The 13,088-nt window shown below is 46.3% G+C and overlaps 1 protein-coding gene across 1 annotated transcript in view; it reads left to right on the top strand.

Moving 5' to 3' along the window:
• The first annotated feature begins 12,342 nt into the window (after positions 1-12,342).
• The window catches only part of ARMH1 (armadillo like helical domain containing 1), a 32,716-nt gene continuing 31,970 nt past the window's right edge, over positions 12,343-13,088 (top strand). The window contains exon 1 of the mRNA XM_040627374.1: positions 12,343-12,452. The gene's annotated coding sequence lies outside the window, so the exon portion shown is untranslated. The remainder of the gene's footprint in view (positions 12,453-13,088) is intronic.

Genomic DNA, 13,088 nt, shown 5'->3' with positions numbered 1-13,088 from the left:
GACGTGTCTTGAGCTGGACCTTGAAAGACTTGTGGGGATATGGAGGACAAAGGACTCCTTGCAGGAGCTCAACAAGGGGAAACTGAAGGATAAGTGCCAGAAATTTTGAACGTCTTCTGGCCAGAGGAGATACTAATGTGAGAGTAAACTTGGAAGAACAGTTAGCATCTTGGAGGGTCTTTGGTGTCAAGCTCAGACTTTATCCTGAGGACAGTGGGGAGTCATTGAACGGCTTTAAGCAAAGGAATAACAATCAGATTTGCATTTTAGAAAGATCAGTGCAGAGAATGGATTGGGGATTGGGAGAAGGAGGGAGACTAGTTAGGAAGTTGTTTAAGTAATGGGGAAAGATTATGGTGGCCTAAAGAATGGAGAGGTAACAGGAATGAAGAGGAGGGGATGGATTCCTTAGACACTTGTGAGCTAAAAAGAACTAGACTTGGTGCCTAGTGGGGCAAGTAGGAGAAATGAAGAATGACTTCTAAATTCCTGGCCTAAATGCCTGACTGGAGCTTGCAAGATAAGCCTAAACTGGAAATAGAAACGTGGTGGTCTGTAGTGCCTTATAGACATCAGCCACACCAGTGGATGGATTTGTTGGGCTTCCCAGAGAGCATAAATAGGAGTAAGAAGAGAAGGCCTAGGACAGAGCCCTGAGAAGCCCTCAAGTCTGAGGGTCTGCAAAGGAGGGTGGACCTGAAAAGTTAATTGAGATGAAATGTCCAGAATGGTTAGATAGTCGGTGGTAGAACGTGGTGTTTCAGAAGCCAAGGCAGGAAAATGTTGAGGGCTGATGACTAATCAAGTAAAATAAGGTCTGAAAAACAATCCGGTGGATTTAGAAACAAGGAAGCTGTTGATGACCTTTGCAAATGCAGTTTCAGTGGAGCCATGGGAACAGAGGTCAAATTACAGTGAGTTGAGAAGCGGGTGGGAAGGTGAGGAAGTGAAGACTACAATACTCTTTCAAGACGTTTGGCTCTTTCCGAGAAATAAGGAGAAGGCAATAGCTGGAAGGAGACAAAAGTTTTTATTCAGATGAGAGAGGTGCTATTGGTGTGAACCCAGCAAAAGGAAAAAAAGATAAAATGACAGAGAAAAGGAGATAACTGAGAGAGTAGCACCCCCGGAAAAGGAATACGCATTGGTGGAGAAATTCACCTAGAAAAGCGGAGGGACACTCACATTGTGACAAGGGAGCATGTGAGATCTGTATACTAGTAGGTTTGGTGGCAGGAAGTTGAGGAAATTCTTGTTTGGTGGTTTCTGTTTTCTCTGTGAAATGCGGACATGATATCAGCCAGTGAGAGTGGGATTGGAGATTGTGTGCAAGGATTGAACTAGCCTCAGTGAGTGAAGAGTGGGAGCACGATGACTGAGGCAGCGTACAGAATTCTGGGGGGTTAGGAGGGTGGTGACCATTCATTGTACCAGCAGCAGTCTGCGTGGTTATGTGGGAGGTATTTTTCCCCCAGCAGTATTCAGGCATCTAGTGATGGGTGAAGAGAAGTTAATTGAATCTTTTCAGGTTTGGGTTTCATCAGGTGGATGAAATGGAAGGACAAAGGACAGGAAGTGGATGATCCTGGCAAAAGGTTGAGATGATGGAGCTTAGAACCTAACCTTGTATACGAGGGTGTAAAAGTGTTATGGACTGGGGGTCCCAGTGAAGTCAGAGAACACATATCTTGGAAGTAGTTGAATGAGAGAAGTGTGATCAGGAAGTGGAATAATGAAGCTTATTAGTTCCAGGTGATGACAAGGCCCAGGGTGTAGCCATGGGAATGAGTGGCTGAGCGAAATACAGTAGACAGTCAAGATGTTGACATGGCCAGTCCCCCTAGATGATGGCAGGACTTGAGGAGGGAAAAGGATGCTTGTGAGTGAGATAGAAAGGTCCTTGATGAATTGAGTACATTGTTCTGGAGTCTATAGGTGATGATATGAACATGAGGAGGGGTAACGGTCCATACAGCAGAGTGGCATGACCCTCAAAGTAGTAAGGGTTTTTATAGGAAAGAGGTAGAATAAAGAACTGGGTTGGGCTTTGGTGAGCAGACACTAGCCCCCGCTGCCAATCCTGAGACCTTTGGGGTATAAGAGTATAAGCAGCCTCCACCAGGGAGGGCTCTACAGAAGTGGCACCTGGGGTAGAGACAACTTTGGGGGCAGGCTGAGGGGAGGCAGAGCAGCTGTGGAGAAGCTAAGGGTGGAGGAGACTGCTGATTGGGAGCAAAGGCCTTTGAGGGCAGAGTAAGAAAGCTGGGAAGGAAAGAGGGGTGGGAAATCAGATCAGGGAAGGCGAAGCACAGAGCAGTGCAGGGGTGAGAGAACATGGGTAGAGGGACGATGATTGACCTAGAGCATTAACGTTTTGCGGGGAGAGCATGAGAACAGGTCTGTGGGGTGGGGTTGGGTGCAGAAGTGATCTGAGAGGAAGAGCGGGGTCTGGGTAAAGAGTGAGGGTAGGTCTGGGGAGAGGATGAAGGCAGAGGGCTTTGCAGGAGGGAGGTGGGAGAAGGGTGGTCTCTGGGGAGAGGATGGAGGGAAAGGCCACTGTGAGGAAAAGATGGGGCACCTGGAGTCTGCAGGGAAGCGATGGATGGCGGGAAGGATCTGTGAAGCAGGTATGAGGGGGGAAGCAGAAGGAAGGGAATCTATGAGAAGGAAGTGACCGATTGTAGTGCATATGCCCTGAGGTAAAGGAAAGGCCAGAGGACACCCTCTGGCTGGGCCTGAGGTCAGAAGGAGAATGTTCTTTCTCTGTCTCTTTTCTCCCTCCCTCTCTCTTTCCAAATGGGGAGCTGAGAGTGAGGAGTTGAGATGGGAGCCCAAAGAGAAGGCCTCTGTCCCATTCTGCAGGTGGAGCCTGCAGAAACGGGGGACAGTGACTGCCTTGTCTCCAAGGCCATCTGGGGACAGGGAGCCGGGCTGGCAGCCCATGCCCTGGAGGCTTCTTGCTTTTAGAAGTGTGTCTTTGATTCAGGGGAAAGAGGCCCTCTGAGAAATTTTATTTAGAAACGAGACCAAGTGACCTTTTGGTTTTTAATACCTCTTCTCGCTTGTCACTAAGGACTTTTGACTTCAGTACAATAGCTGGGGTTTTTGAGATTTTGTGATTTTAGTTTCCCTGCATGAGGAAGAACCATTTGTCTGCTATAGAAATGATTTATGGATGAGTCCAGATTTATTCATCACCTCTGAAAATGGAGAGGAAATTAAAAACAAAGAGTCCACTCTGGGCTGAAGACAAAGTAGGTTTGTCATCCTTGCAGAAGACTTTGCCAAGGTTAAAAGGCCACAAACAAACCAATTTGGACCACGGTTCCTAATCCGGATTTTAATTTCATGTGCTTTGATTTTTCAGACCATTTTCTCTCCAAGGTAAAATAATGACTATTTTAATTGGCTGCCACTTACAGAGAGATTCCAATAAGCATGATGGCATACGTATATTTTTCTCTGGCATTCCATGTGTGCTCCAGTTCTTATGCTCAAGCTGGTGAGGCTGACTTTTACTGCGTGCTGCATGCCATGATCAGTTGACTATAAATTAAATCCTCTTTTCCAAAAGCCATTTTCCATTAGTGCTAATTTGTTTGCTTCTCATTTCCACTGATCATTAGAGTCTCTGGTTGTGAGCACCAAATTGGAAATAATTTCCTTGACATTTCAAAAAAATGTCTCCCCTTCTTGAATGCCATTTGGCTGCAGCTAAAGAACATTATGGTTTGCAGAGGAAGAGTTCACTCCAATTACAATTTAACTGACCGTTCGTGGCACCGAATCCCTGTCCTTAGTGTCCAGAGATGACACCGTTGCTGACATTGCTATTTCCTGTCATAGCTGTAAAATGCCTCATAGACTTTGCACTGGCCTTCTTGGATGGAGATTCTGCCACTCTGAACATGGCGGCTTTGGGAAGTTGGTAGTTTTATGGACCTACATATCATGGACATTCAGATATAACCATCCAAACAAGAGCTGGCTGATTTCTTCATCCATTCACCTAGTAAGCATTTATTAAACATCTAGTTTGTGCCAGGCATTATGCCAGACCCTGGGGACAGAAAGATAGGGAAGACCAACCCCTGCCCTTGAAGAATTCATACTCCAGTGGGATGGAGGGTAAAGTTTTACAGCAGAGTTGGGGAAGAGATGGCATATGTGGGACCACAAAACCAACAGCCCCTAATTGTCTTGGGGAATTAGCCAAAGGGCAAAGAGGAAGCTGGCCATTCTTGATGGCAGAGCAACACTGAGATGCAGAGGGCCCTGGAAGGGTCCTGGGAAGTTGAGAAGAGATGAGGTTAGCCTCGGGCCAAGTTTGAAGGGCCTTGTATGCCACACGGTGTTTAGACTTTATCCTGTAGGCCAGCGGGAGAAATTTGGTGGTGAAGAAGGGAGGAAGGGTAGAAGCTTGAGGGAAAGGCAATCAAGGAAGGTGTTATGTATTGATTTTGGTTGGTGAAGATTGAGCAGGTGTTTAAGGGGAGTCAGAAAGATGGAAAGATTGAAGATGGAGGGGCAAACTGCCGCACACATGGAAGGGCTGGGTGCTGACCTGGTAGGGTAGAGAAGGGAGGTATACCTGATGGGCCCTATTTTCTCTGTGAAGTAGGAAGCAAGGTCAGCTGGGCATCCTTGATTCCTCCCCCACTTTCATCCTCCACTGCCATTCGCCAGGTCCTGCTGCTTCTCCCTCCTCCAGAAATGTGTAGTGTTTCTGCTTCTCTCCAGCCCTACTGCCACCACCATCTTTTGCCAAGATTAGGGGAACAGCCTCCTAACTGGTGCCCCACTTCCAGCCTTGCCCCCTTACGATCATCTTTCTACACTGCAGTCAAGAGGATATTTCTAGAACAAACTCTCTTGTCACCGATGACGTAGAACCCTTCAGTACTTCCACGTGGCCCTGGGGACTGAGAGCAGACCCTGCAGCACAGCACGCGCAGTCTCTAGCCTCTGCCTATTGGCACAGTTTATCCCTCGCCATTTCCACCCTCAGACTGCGCTCCTGCCGTTCTGAACAATCTCAGCCATGAAAATAGAGCTAAGCTCTATTGGCCCTGTGAGGCATCATCACCTCTTCTCAGGTAAGAAAGCTGAAGCCTAGAGAGGTTAAGTACTTTGTGTAAGGTCACACAGCCGGAAGGTGGGAGATCATGGAGCTCTGGTGTCTGTGTTCCTAACCACAGCCCTATACCACCTCCCACTTGCAATTCTTTAAATATGCCTTACAGTCTCTCGTCTCTAAGCCTTCGCATATTTTATTTCCTCTACCTGAAAGACAGTTTTATCACCTCTTCACCTGGCTGGCTATCAATCACCTTTTAGCCTGGATGGCATCTCTTCTGGAATGCCTTCCAGAACAGCCACTACCCCGGCCATGGCTGGGTTAGATGTCCCTTGCTCACATTCCCAAAGTGTCCTGTACTTACCCCCATCATAGCACATAACACACTATTGAAACTGAAGTTGCTTATCTAGAGGACTCTATGCCACCCCCTAACTGTGTCTTTTCCACACGTATCCCTAGAGGCCGAGCATAAGGATGGGACACACTTGTCTGCCACTATTTGTTGCATTTCATGTCTAATGGAATTGCTGACAGTGAGATTGGAGGTCAGGCAGAGAGACTCCTAATCGTGTTTGAGGCAGCTTACTGAGGCTTTCATGCAATGCGACGGGCACTGGAGGCCCAAGCTGGGGCAGAGGGAGGCAGCTGCCGGAGATGCAGGCCGGCCAAGAGAAGAAGTCATGGCGCAGAGGCATCGGGGAAGCAGGCATTCAGAGCAGGAGGAAGGGTCACTGGTGTTAGTTGTGGCAGCAGCAGGACAAGAGAGCGAAAGACTGAACTGTCCTCACTGAACTGAGCAATTAGGAGGTTAGAGACACTGGGTAAAGTGATGGCAGTGGAGTGTGGGGGATGGGTGGTGGGGGAGGGAAAAGCAAAATCGCAGTGGGTTGAGGAGAGAACGGTCAGTGGGAGAACAGGAAAGAGNGTATAGAAGGTTTTTAAGAAGGTTTGCTGTGAAGTGAGAAAACCAGAGAGGTGACTGGAGGGAGATGTGGGGTTGAGGTAAGTGGGATTTGTTTTCCTTTTTTGCTTGTTTTTGTTTTAGGCTAGGCAAGAATTAAGTACATTAACAAGAAAAACGCCAAAATAAAGAGAGCAGTTGAGGATACAGAAGAGGAGGGAGCAGTGGATGGAGTGAGGGCCCTAAGGAGGCAGGATGGACAGATGGGGAGCTCTGGGAGGAGGGAAGGAAGATGGGAAGACACGTGTGGGTACAGATCACATGGGAAGAATGAAGAGGACTGTGGGGACATTCTTGCCTCGTGGCTTTTTGTTAAACCCAAGAGTCGACGTAAGGGTAAGGAGCTGGGGATTGTCACAGAGTTTAGCATGTGGCTCGTGAGTGTGGATGCTGGGTTGGTTGGAAGTGCAAGTTCAAGGTCATTGGAGTCTAGGTTTTATGCCTCTCCTACCTGTTCCAACACATCCTGGGATTTACCCCACCCGAGCACTTTTCTCTTTCCGTTAAAATCACCAGGTTGCCTTTCTCTCCACCCACCACTCTCTAAGCACCTTGAGGGCAAGGACTGTATTTGTCATGTTAACCAGTCCCACTCACGGTGCTTGCTTGGAGTCGGCACCCAGGACATCTGTTTAATTAATTACTGAGTGGAGTTAAGGAAATTAAAGTGCTCATGATGAGCGCACTGTGTCGGATGTGAGTGTAAATAACACTTGTTGAGCACCTGTCATTATGCCAGGGGTGCTGCCAGCCACCCAGATGGCGAAGATGGGACATGTTGGTGTTGAACCCGCCCAGGCGCGCTCGGGTGAACAGGAAGACAGCTGGCCAAGCCATCGTGAGCGTGAGGGAGGACCACAACTGAGCACCCAGGCGGCAGAGGGGGAAGGACAGGAGGCTTGAGCTGGCAGAAAAGAAACCATTTGGTATGGGGACGTTAGAAACCGGTTTGTGAAGCCTGGGAAAGCCGGCTGCCCCATCTAAATTCCCGCTGGAAGCAGGGACAAGGAGCGGGGGCGAAGGGAGGTCAGAGTTTGGTTGTGGCAGAATTTAGACAGAAGTTCTTCGGGCTGAGATGTTTGAAACTCTATCTTGAGGGTAATGAGGAACAGCTGAAGGCTTTGAAGCAGGGCAATCTGTCAAATTTGCATTTTTTTAAGGATTATTTGAGAACACACACGTGTGTGCTCAAACATGGGGGAGGGGCAGGGGGAGGGAGAGAATCTCAAGCAGACTCCCTGCTGAGCACAGAATCCAATGTGGGGCTCAGTCCCAGGACCCTGAGATCATGACCTGAGCCGAAATCAAGAGTCGGACGCTTAACGCGCTGGGGACCTCAGACTTGAAGAGTGTGTGAAATATAAGGATGGAGACTTCCGCTAGTCCTTTAGGTACAGGCATCTGGACCTCAGGAGACAGGCCCAGGCTGACAACATGGGTTGGGAGTCACGAAGCCTACACTGTAATACAAAGTGCCGGAAATAAAGGGGATAACAGAGTGCGAGAAGACAACTGAGGACAGAACGGAGCTACAGAGGAACCTGAGGAGGGTCCAGCGAGGGGCAGAAGCAGGGGAGAGTGAGGTCAGGAAGGAAATGTTCAGAGAGTCACCCACAATCCATCAGAGCCCAAGCAAGAAGGGACTGCACGTTAGCCACAGAATTTGACAACAAGAGGTTATGGGTGACATTTTGGAACACGGGGGGAGCAGAATCCGTGCTTCCCGTTTAATGGGGAGAACCTGGGCTCTGGAGTTGTACACAGTCTGAGGGGCGTTTCTGCTTCCACCCTTGTTTAGCTGTGAGACCTTCAATAAATGAGCAAACCTGTCTAAACCTTAGTTTTTACAGCTGAAAACTGGGGATAATAATACCGACCTCCTCAGGAACTTAAGAAGATTAAAATAAATAATGTCCATAAAATATATTCTATGTGACTAGCTCTATAAACACTACAAAATGTTAATTTCTTCTCCCTGCCATCATTCCATCTCTCCTCCCTGCACCATGAAAGACACATAATGTATCCCCTTATATTTGGTAGTCAAGAAGAAGCTCAGATACAGAACTTATCCCAGCAACTCGCTCCTGAAATTGACATATTTCTCTCCTTTTCCCACTGTTTTCTTCTTTTTAATCCTTTTTAAAATTGTACTTACTGGTTGTTTGGTTTGGGGTTTTTTTGGGGGGAGGGGATTTGTTTGTAATCCTCATCAAGTCTTATTTTGTGGATGAAAGACCTAAATGTGAGACAGGAATCCATCAAAATCCTAGAGGGGAACACAGGCAGCAACCTCTTTGACCTCAGCCATAGCAACTTCCTGCCAGGCACATCTCCAAAAGCAAGGGAAACAAAGGCAAAAATGAACTATTGGGACTTCATCAAGACAAAAAGCTTTTGCACAGCAAAGGAAACAGTCGACAAAACCAAAACACAACCAAAGGAATGGGAGAAGATACTTACAAATGTCTTATCAGATAAAGGGTTAGTATCGAAAATCTATAAAGAACTTATCAAACTCAACCCCCAAAGAACAAATAATCCAATCAAGAAATGGGCAGAAGACATAAACAGACATTTCTCTAAGGAAGACATACAAATGGCTAACAGACACATGAAAAAATGCTCAACGTCACTTATCATCAGGGAAATACAAATCAAAACCACAGTGAGATACCACCTCGCACTGGTCGGTCAGAATGGCTAAAATTAACAAGTCAGGAAACAACAGATGTTGGTAAGGATGTGGAGAAAGGGGAACTCTCTTACACTGTTGGTGGGAATGCAAGGTGGTACAGCCACTCTGGAAAACAGTGTGGAGGTTCCTCAAGAAGTTAAAAATAAAGCTACCTTATGACCCAGCAATTGCACTACTAAGTATTTACCCCAAAGATACAAATGTAGTGATCCAAAGGGGCACCTGCACCCCAATGCTTATAGCAGCAGTGTCCACAATAGCCAAACTATGGAAAGAGCCCAGATGTCCACTGACAGATGAATGGGTAAAGAAGATGGGGTAGATATATACAATGGAATATTACTCAGCCATCAAAAAAATGAAATCTTGCCATTTGCAAGGACATGGATGGAACTAGAGGGTATTATGCTAAGCGAAATAAGTCAATCAGAGAAAGACAATTATATGATTTCACTCATGTGTAGAATTTAAAAAACAAAACAGAGGAGCATAGGGGAAGGGAAGGAAAAATAAAACAAGATAAAATGGGAGAGGGAGACAAACCATAAGAGACTTTTAACCATAGGAAACAAACTGAGGGTTGCTGGAGGGGAGGGGGAGATGGGGTAACTGGGTGATGGGCATTAAGGAGGGCACGTGATGTAATGAGCACTGGGTATTATATAAGACTGATGAATCACTGAACTCTACCTCTGAAACTAATAATACAATATATGTTAATTAATTAAATTTAAATAAATAAAAATTTTTTAAAAGTCTTATTTTGAAGAAAAGTTGAGATAAAAGTAAATAAGTGGCTGGAGACTCTTGATTAAACATAACTCTAGTCCTTTTCTCCCCTACCTCTCCAAACCTTCCTGACGTAACACTGAAGAAATATGGAAAGGCAGGGCACCTGGGTGGCTCAGTTAGTTAAGCCTCCGACTCTTGGTTTCTGCTCAAGTCGTGATCTCAGGGTCATGAGATGGATCCCCATGTCGAGCTTAAGTTTGTCTCTCCCTCTCTGCCCCTCCCCCCTCTAAAAAAGTAAATAAAACCTTTAAAAAATAAAGAAATATAGGGGCATCTGGGTGGCTCAGTCGGTTAAGCATCTGCCTTTGGCTCAGGTCATGATCCCAGGATCCTGGGATCAAGCCCTGCACGGGTATGCCAGGCTTCCTGCTGCAGGGAGCCTGCTTCTCCCTCTCCCCACTCATGCTCTCTCTCATGATCTCTCTCTCTCCCTAAAATAAATAAATAAATCTTTTAAAAAAAGAAATACAGAAAGGTATTAAGTCACAAAAGTTCAGAGAAGGAGGCAACAGCAGATGAAAGCTGGACAAATATTTGGAAGGTAGAAGGCAGGTGGGGGAATGTTACCTGGCTTGAAACATCCTAAGAAATTATAAACTAAGTGCCAGCAAGGGGAGATTACCAACAAGAAGCAAGTCAGTTCACCCAGTTTAACCTCTAAAAAGCTTAGTGCCTTGGAGGCCCGAGTTAGCACAGGTTAGACATGAGGTATGGGGTTAAACACAGGGGACTGGCTGAAGTCTGTATGCAGAGCACTTTGCCCCCACCCCAGTGCTCCTTTCTCAAAAGCTACGTGCCCACTCTAAACTCTCATGCTGCGTAGGGAGGAAGGAGATTGAATTCCGGAGGCCCTCATACTCAGAGACCTCAGGCATAGTTTGAAGGGCAGGGATGAGAACTAGGGTGGAAAACTGAGTAACGATGGGAAGGCCTACATACTGCTTTGTGGAGCTCCAGCCCCTCCCTCAGCCCCATTCCCGGGATGCCAGATGCCAGGCACCTAGCACCCCCACCCTCTCACTACACCCCATCCCCAGGAGGTAGAGAAGTCCTGAAGACCCCCAGGAGGAAGAAAAAGTCCTTCACTAGCTGACATTTATGTGTCCTTCAATGAAAAGACTAGTTATTGCCTGATAAAGAAATTTCCGAAACTCAAAGGACATAGCACCTGATCAAAAGAGCCCACCAAGGACCTAGAATACTGAGTAAAAAAGACCTGGAACAAGACATACCATCCTATAATTTCAGAAAAGTGTTTAAAAGCATCGAGAATGAAAAAACAAGCCACAGTCCATGGCACATAAATCAGAATGATGTCAGACTTCTCAACCAGCAACACTGGGGAGGCTCAATCCGAGGAAAGTTTATTTCTAACGTGGAATTATATATCCAACCAATATAACACAAGGTCAATATACTTTCAGACTTTCAAGGATACATACAAAAAGTAATTTTCATTTCGTAGGAAACTACTGAGGAATGTGCTTCAACAAAACGAGAGCAAACCAAAAAGGAGGAAAAGCTAGGTCCAGAAAATGGGACAGTCAGCAGAGAGAACTGGCAAAAGGAAATCCCAGGACAACATTTGTGTGCCAGGCTTAGCAAGCAACCAGTCCAAACTGGAGCAGAAAGACGGAGGTCTGTGGGAAAGAAGTTGCCAGAGAAAAGATGGAACTGATCAGTTAGGGGCTGAGCATTTGGAAAAATTGCTATGTGTTTGGAACATTTGGAAGAAAATAGCTCCAGGTACTCAGAAATCTAAACAATTGAAAAAAGAAACAATGATTAATCCAGGTAAAACCCAACCTGTGAGGGAAAGAAAATGTAATAGTAGTTTACAGCTTGAGTGAACAGTGTGTGTCTACCTGGTCAATGATGTAAACACTACCTATCGATTTAACTATAAATTGTGGAAAACTACATTGTGAGGATAAGGGGAGAAAAAAATGGAAGTTAGCCTGGTTTGAGAAGCTAATTCCTCAAGAGCCAGAGTAAGAAATACCGCCTAAAACAGGTTAAGTCAAGTAAGGGTAATGTCTGAGATTGCTGGGGCTGCCATTACAAAGCGCAGTAGGCTGGGGGGGCTTAACCAACAGAAATTGGTTGTCTCAGGGTCTGGAGGTTCTGATCAAGGTGTCTGAGATCAAGGGGTTGCAGGATTGGTTTCTTCTGAGGCCTCTCTCCTTGGTTCCCAGTCTGACTCCAAATCTCATGCTCTTCCCCTGTACCACAAGATCCGGGCTCCTCCAGGCCCAGGCAGCGCCTCATCTCCCCATCTCCCACGGCACCTCCCACGGTGCCACGTGACGGGCCTGCCCTGCATGTTGCTGGTTCACAGCTGCATGACTGTGACTTGGAAAGCTGCCATCTGTGGTTTCCTTTTCCTGTTAAGGAAAGAGTAAGATAGGGAAGATCCAAGGAAAAGTCAGAGGCCCTAACGGGCATGCCCAGCTGCAAGTTTCCCACCCTCCATGTCCTAGAATTGCTGGGTGCATCTCTGATGGCACTTTAAATTCTGATCCTAGAAAGGGTCCACCCACGACGGGGGGGGGTGGAGAATTGGGGGACAGCTGGGTGGGCACAGGGTGCTTTCCTTCCTTATAAAGCAAACAGTGGTGTTTCAACTCCTCCTCCCTTGGGTCCAAAACAGCCACTCATCCCTATTTTCTTGAGGCCAGTTTGACTATGGAAGGTGGCCTCGGCCTCTGAAACTTATTCTCAGACTTAGGGCTATAATGTCATTCACCATGATTGATGCCTGATCCTATGAGGGATTTTGGTCATTTTTGTCTCTAGGTTGATCCACAGTCATTCACCTGGCTGTTAAGGCTGACAGGGTTTCGTGGTTGTCTCCATCCCAGAGGCTACGTGGACGCCCTTCCCGGGAGCGCATATCCAGTGTCCTCTGGGGAGTAGTGGAGGTTGGCGTGTATGTATGTCTGTCTCCGTGTGCCTCAGATTATTGCTTCCTAATAAAATTCTGATAGCTGGGCCCCATCAATATCTCAAATACATGTGAGGAAACGTTAATTTAGAATCAATTTTAGGATGTTTCAGACTGTAAAGTCCTTTTAACTAGATCTCTGGCGAAGATGTAGAAGCACTTTATGGGACTGTAAATTTCATGTTGAACAGTCTTCGTGAAATACACATCTCCCCTACACACAAGCTGTCCTCTCCATATCAATCATGGCCCCTGCAAGTAATGTTTCACAAATATTCTGTAAATCACAGAAAACCCCATGATAATGTGAAATATGACTTTCACTTGTCTGTTAGACAAAAGAATCACACATGCCTCTCTCCCATCAGCACTAACATTTGTTATGGATAATAACACTTTCAATCACAACTATTTTTGGAAAACGGGTTTATTTTAAACCTTCCCTCCCCCACTGAAAACACTCTCCCAAGGACACGGACTCCTACAAACCACAGCCCATTAATCCAACTATGGAATGGAAACTTTTTCTTCTTACTAACTTTTTTTTTTTCAGTTGTTTTTAAAAGAGTTAGTATAAAAGCCCAAGCTACAAGGTTAAGGAGCATTTTTCCTT

The sequence above is a fragment of the Ursus maritimus genome, unplaced genomic scaffold, assembly GCF_017311325.1.
Source record: "Ursus maritimus isolate PB19 unplaced genomic scaffold, ASM1731132v1 scaffold_12, whole genome shotgun sequence".
Lineage (NCBI taxonomy): Eukaryota > Metazoa > Chordata > Mammalia > Carnivora > Ursidae > Ursus > Ursus maritimus.
The sequence above is the reverse complement of the archived record's forward strand: the minus strand, read 5'-3'. Positions and strand labels throughout refer to the sequence as shown.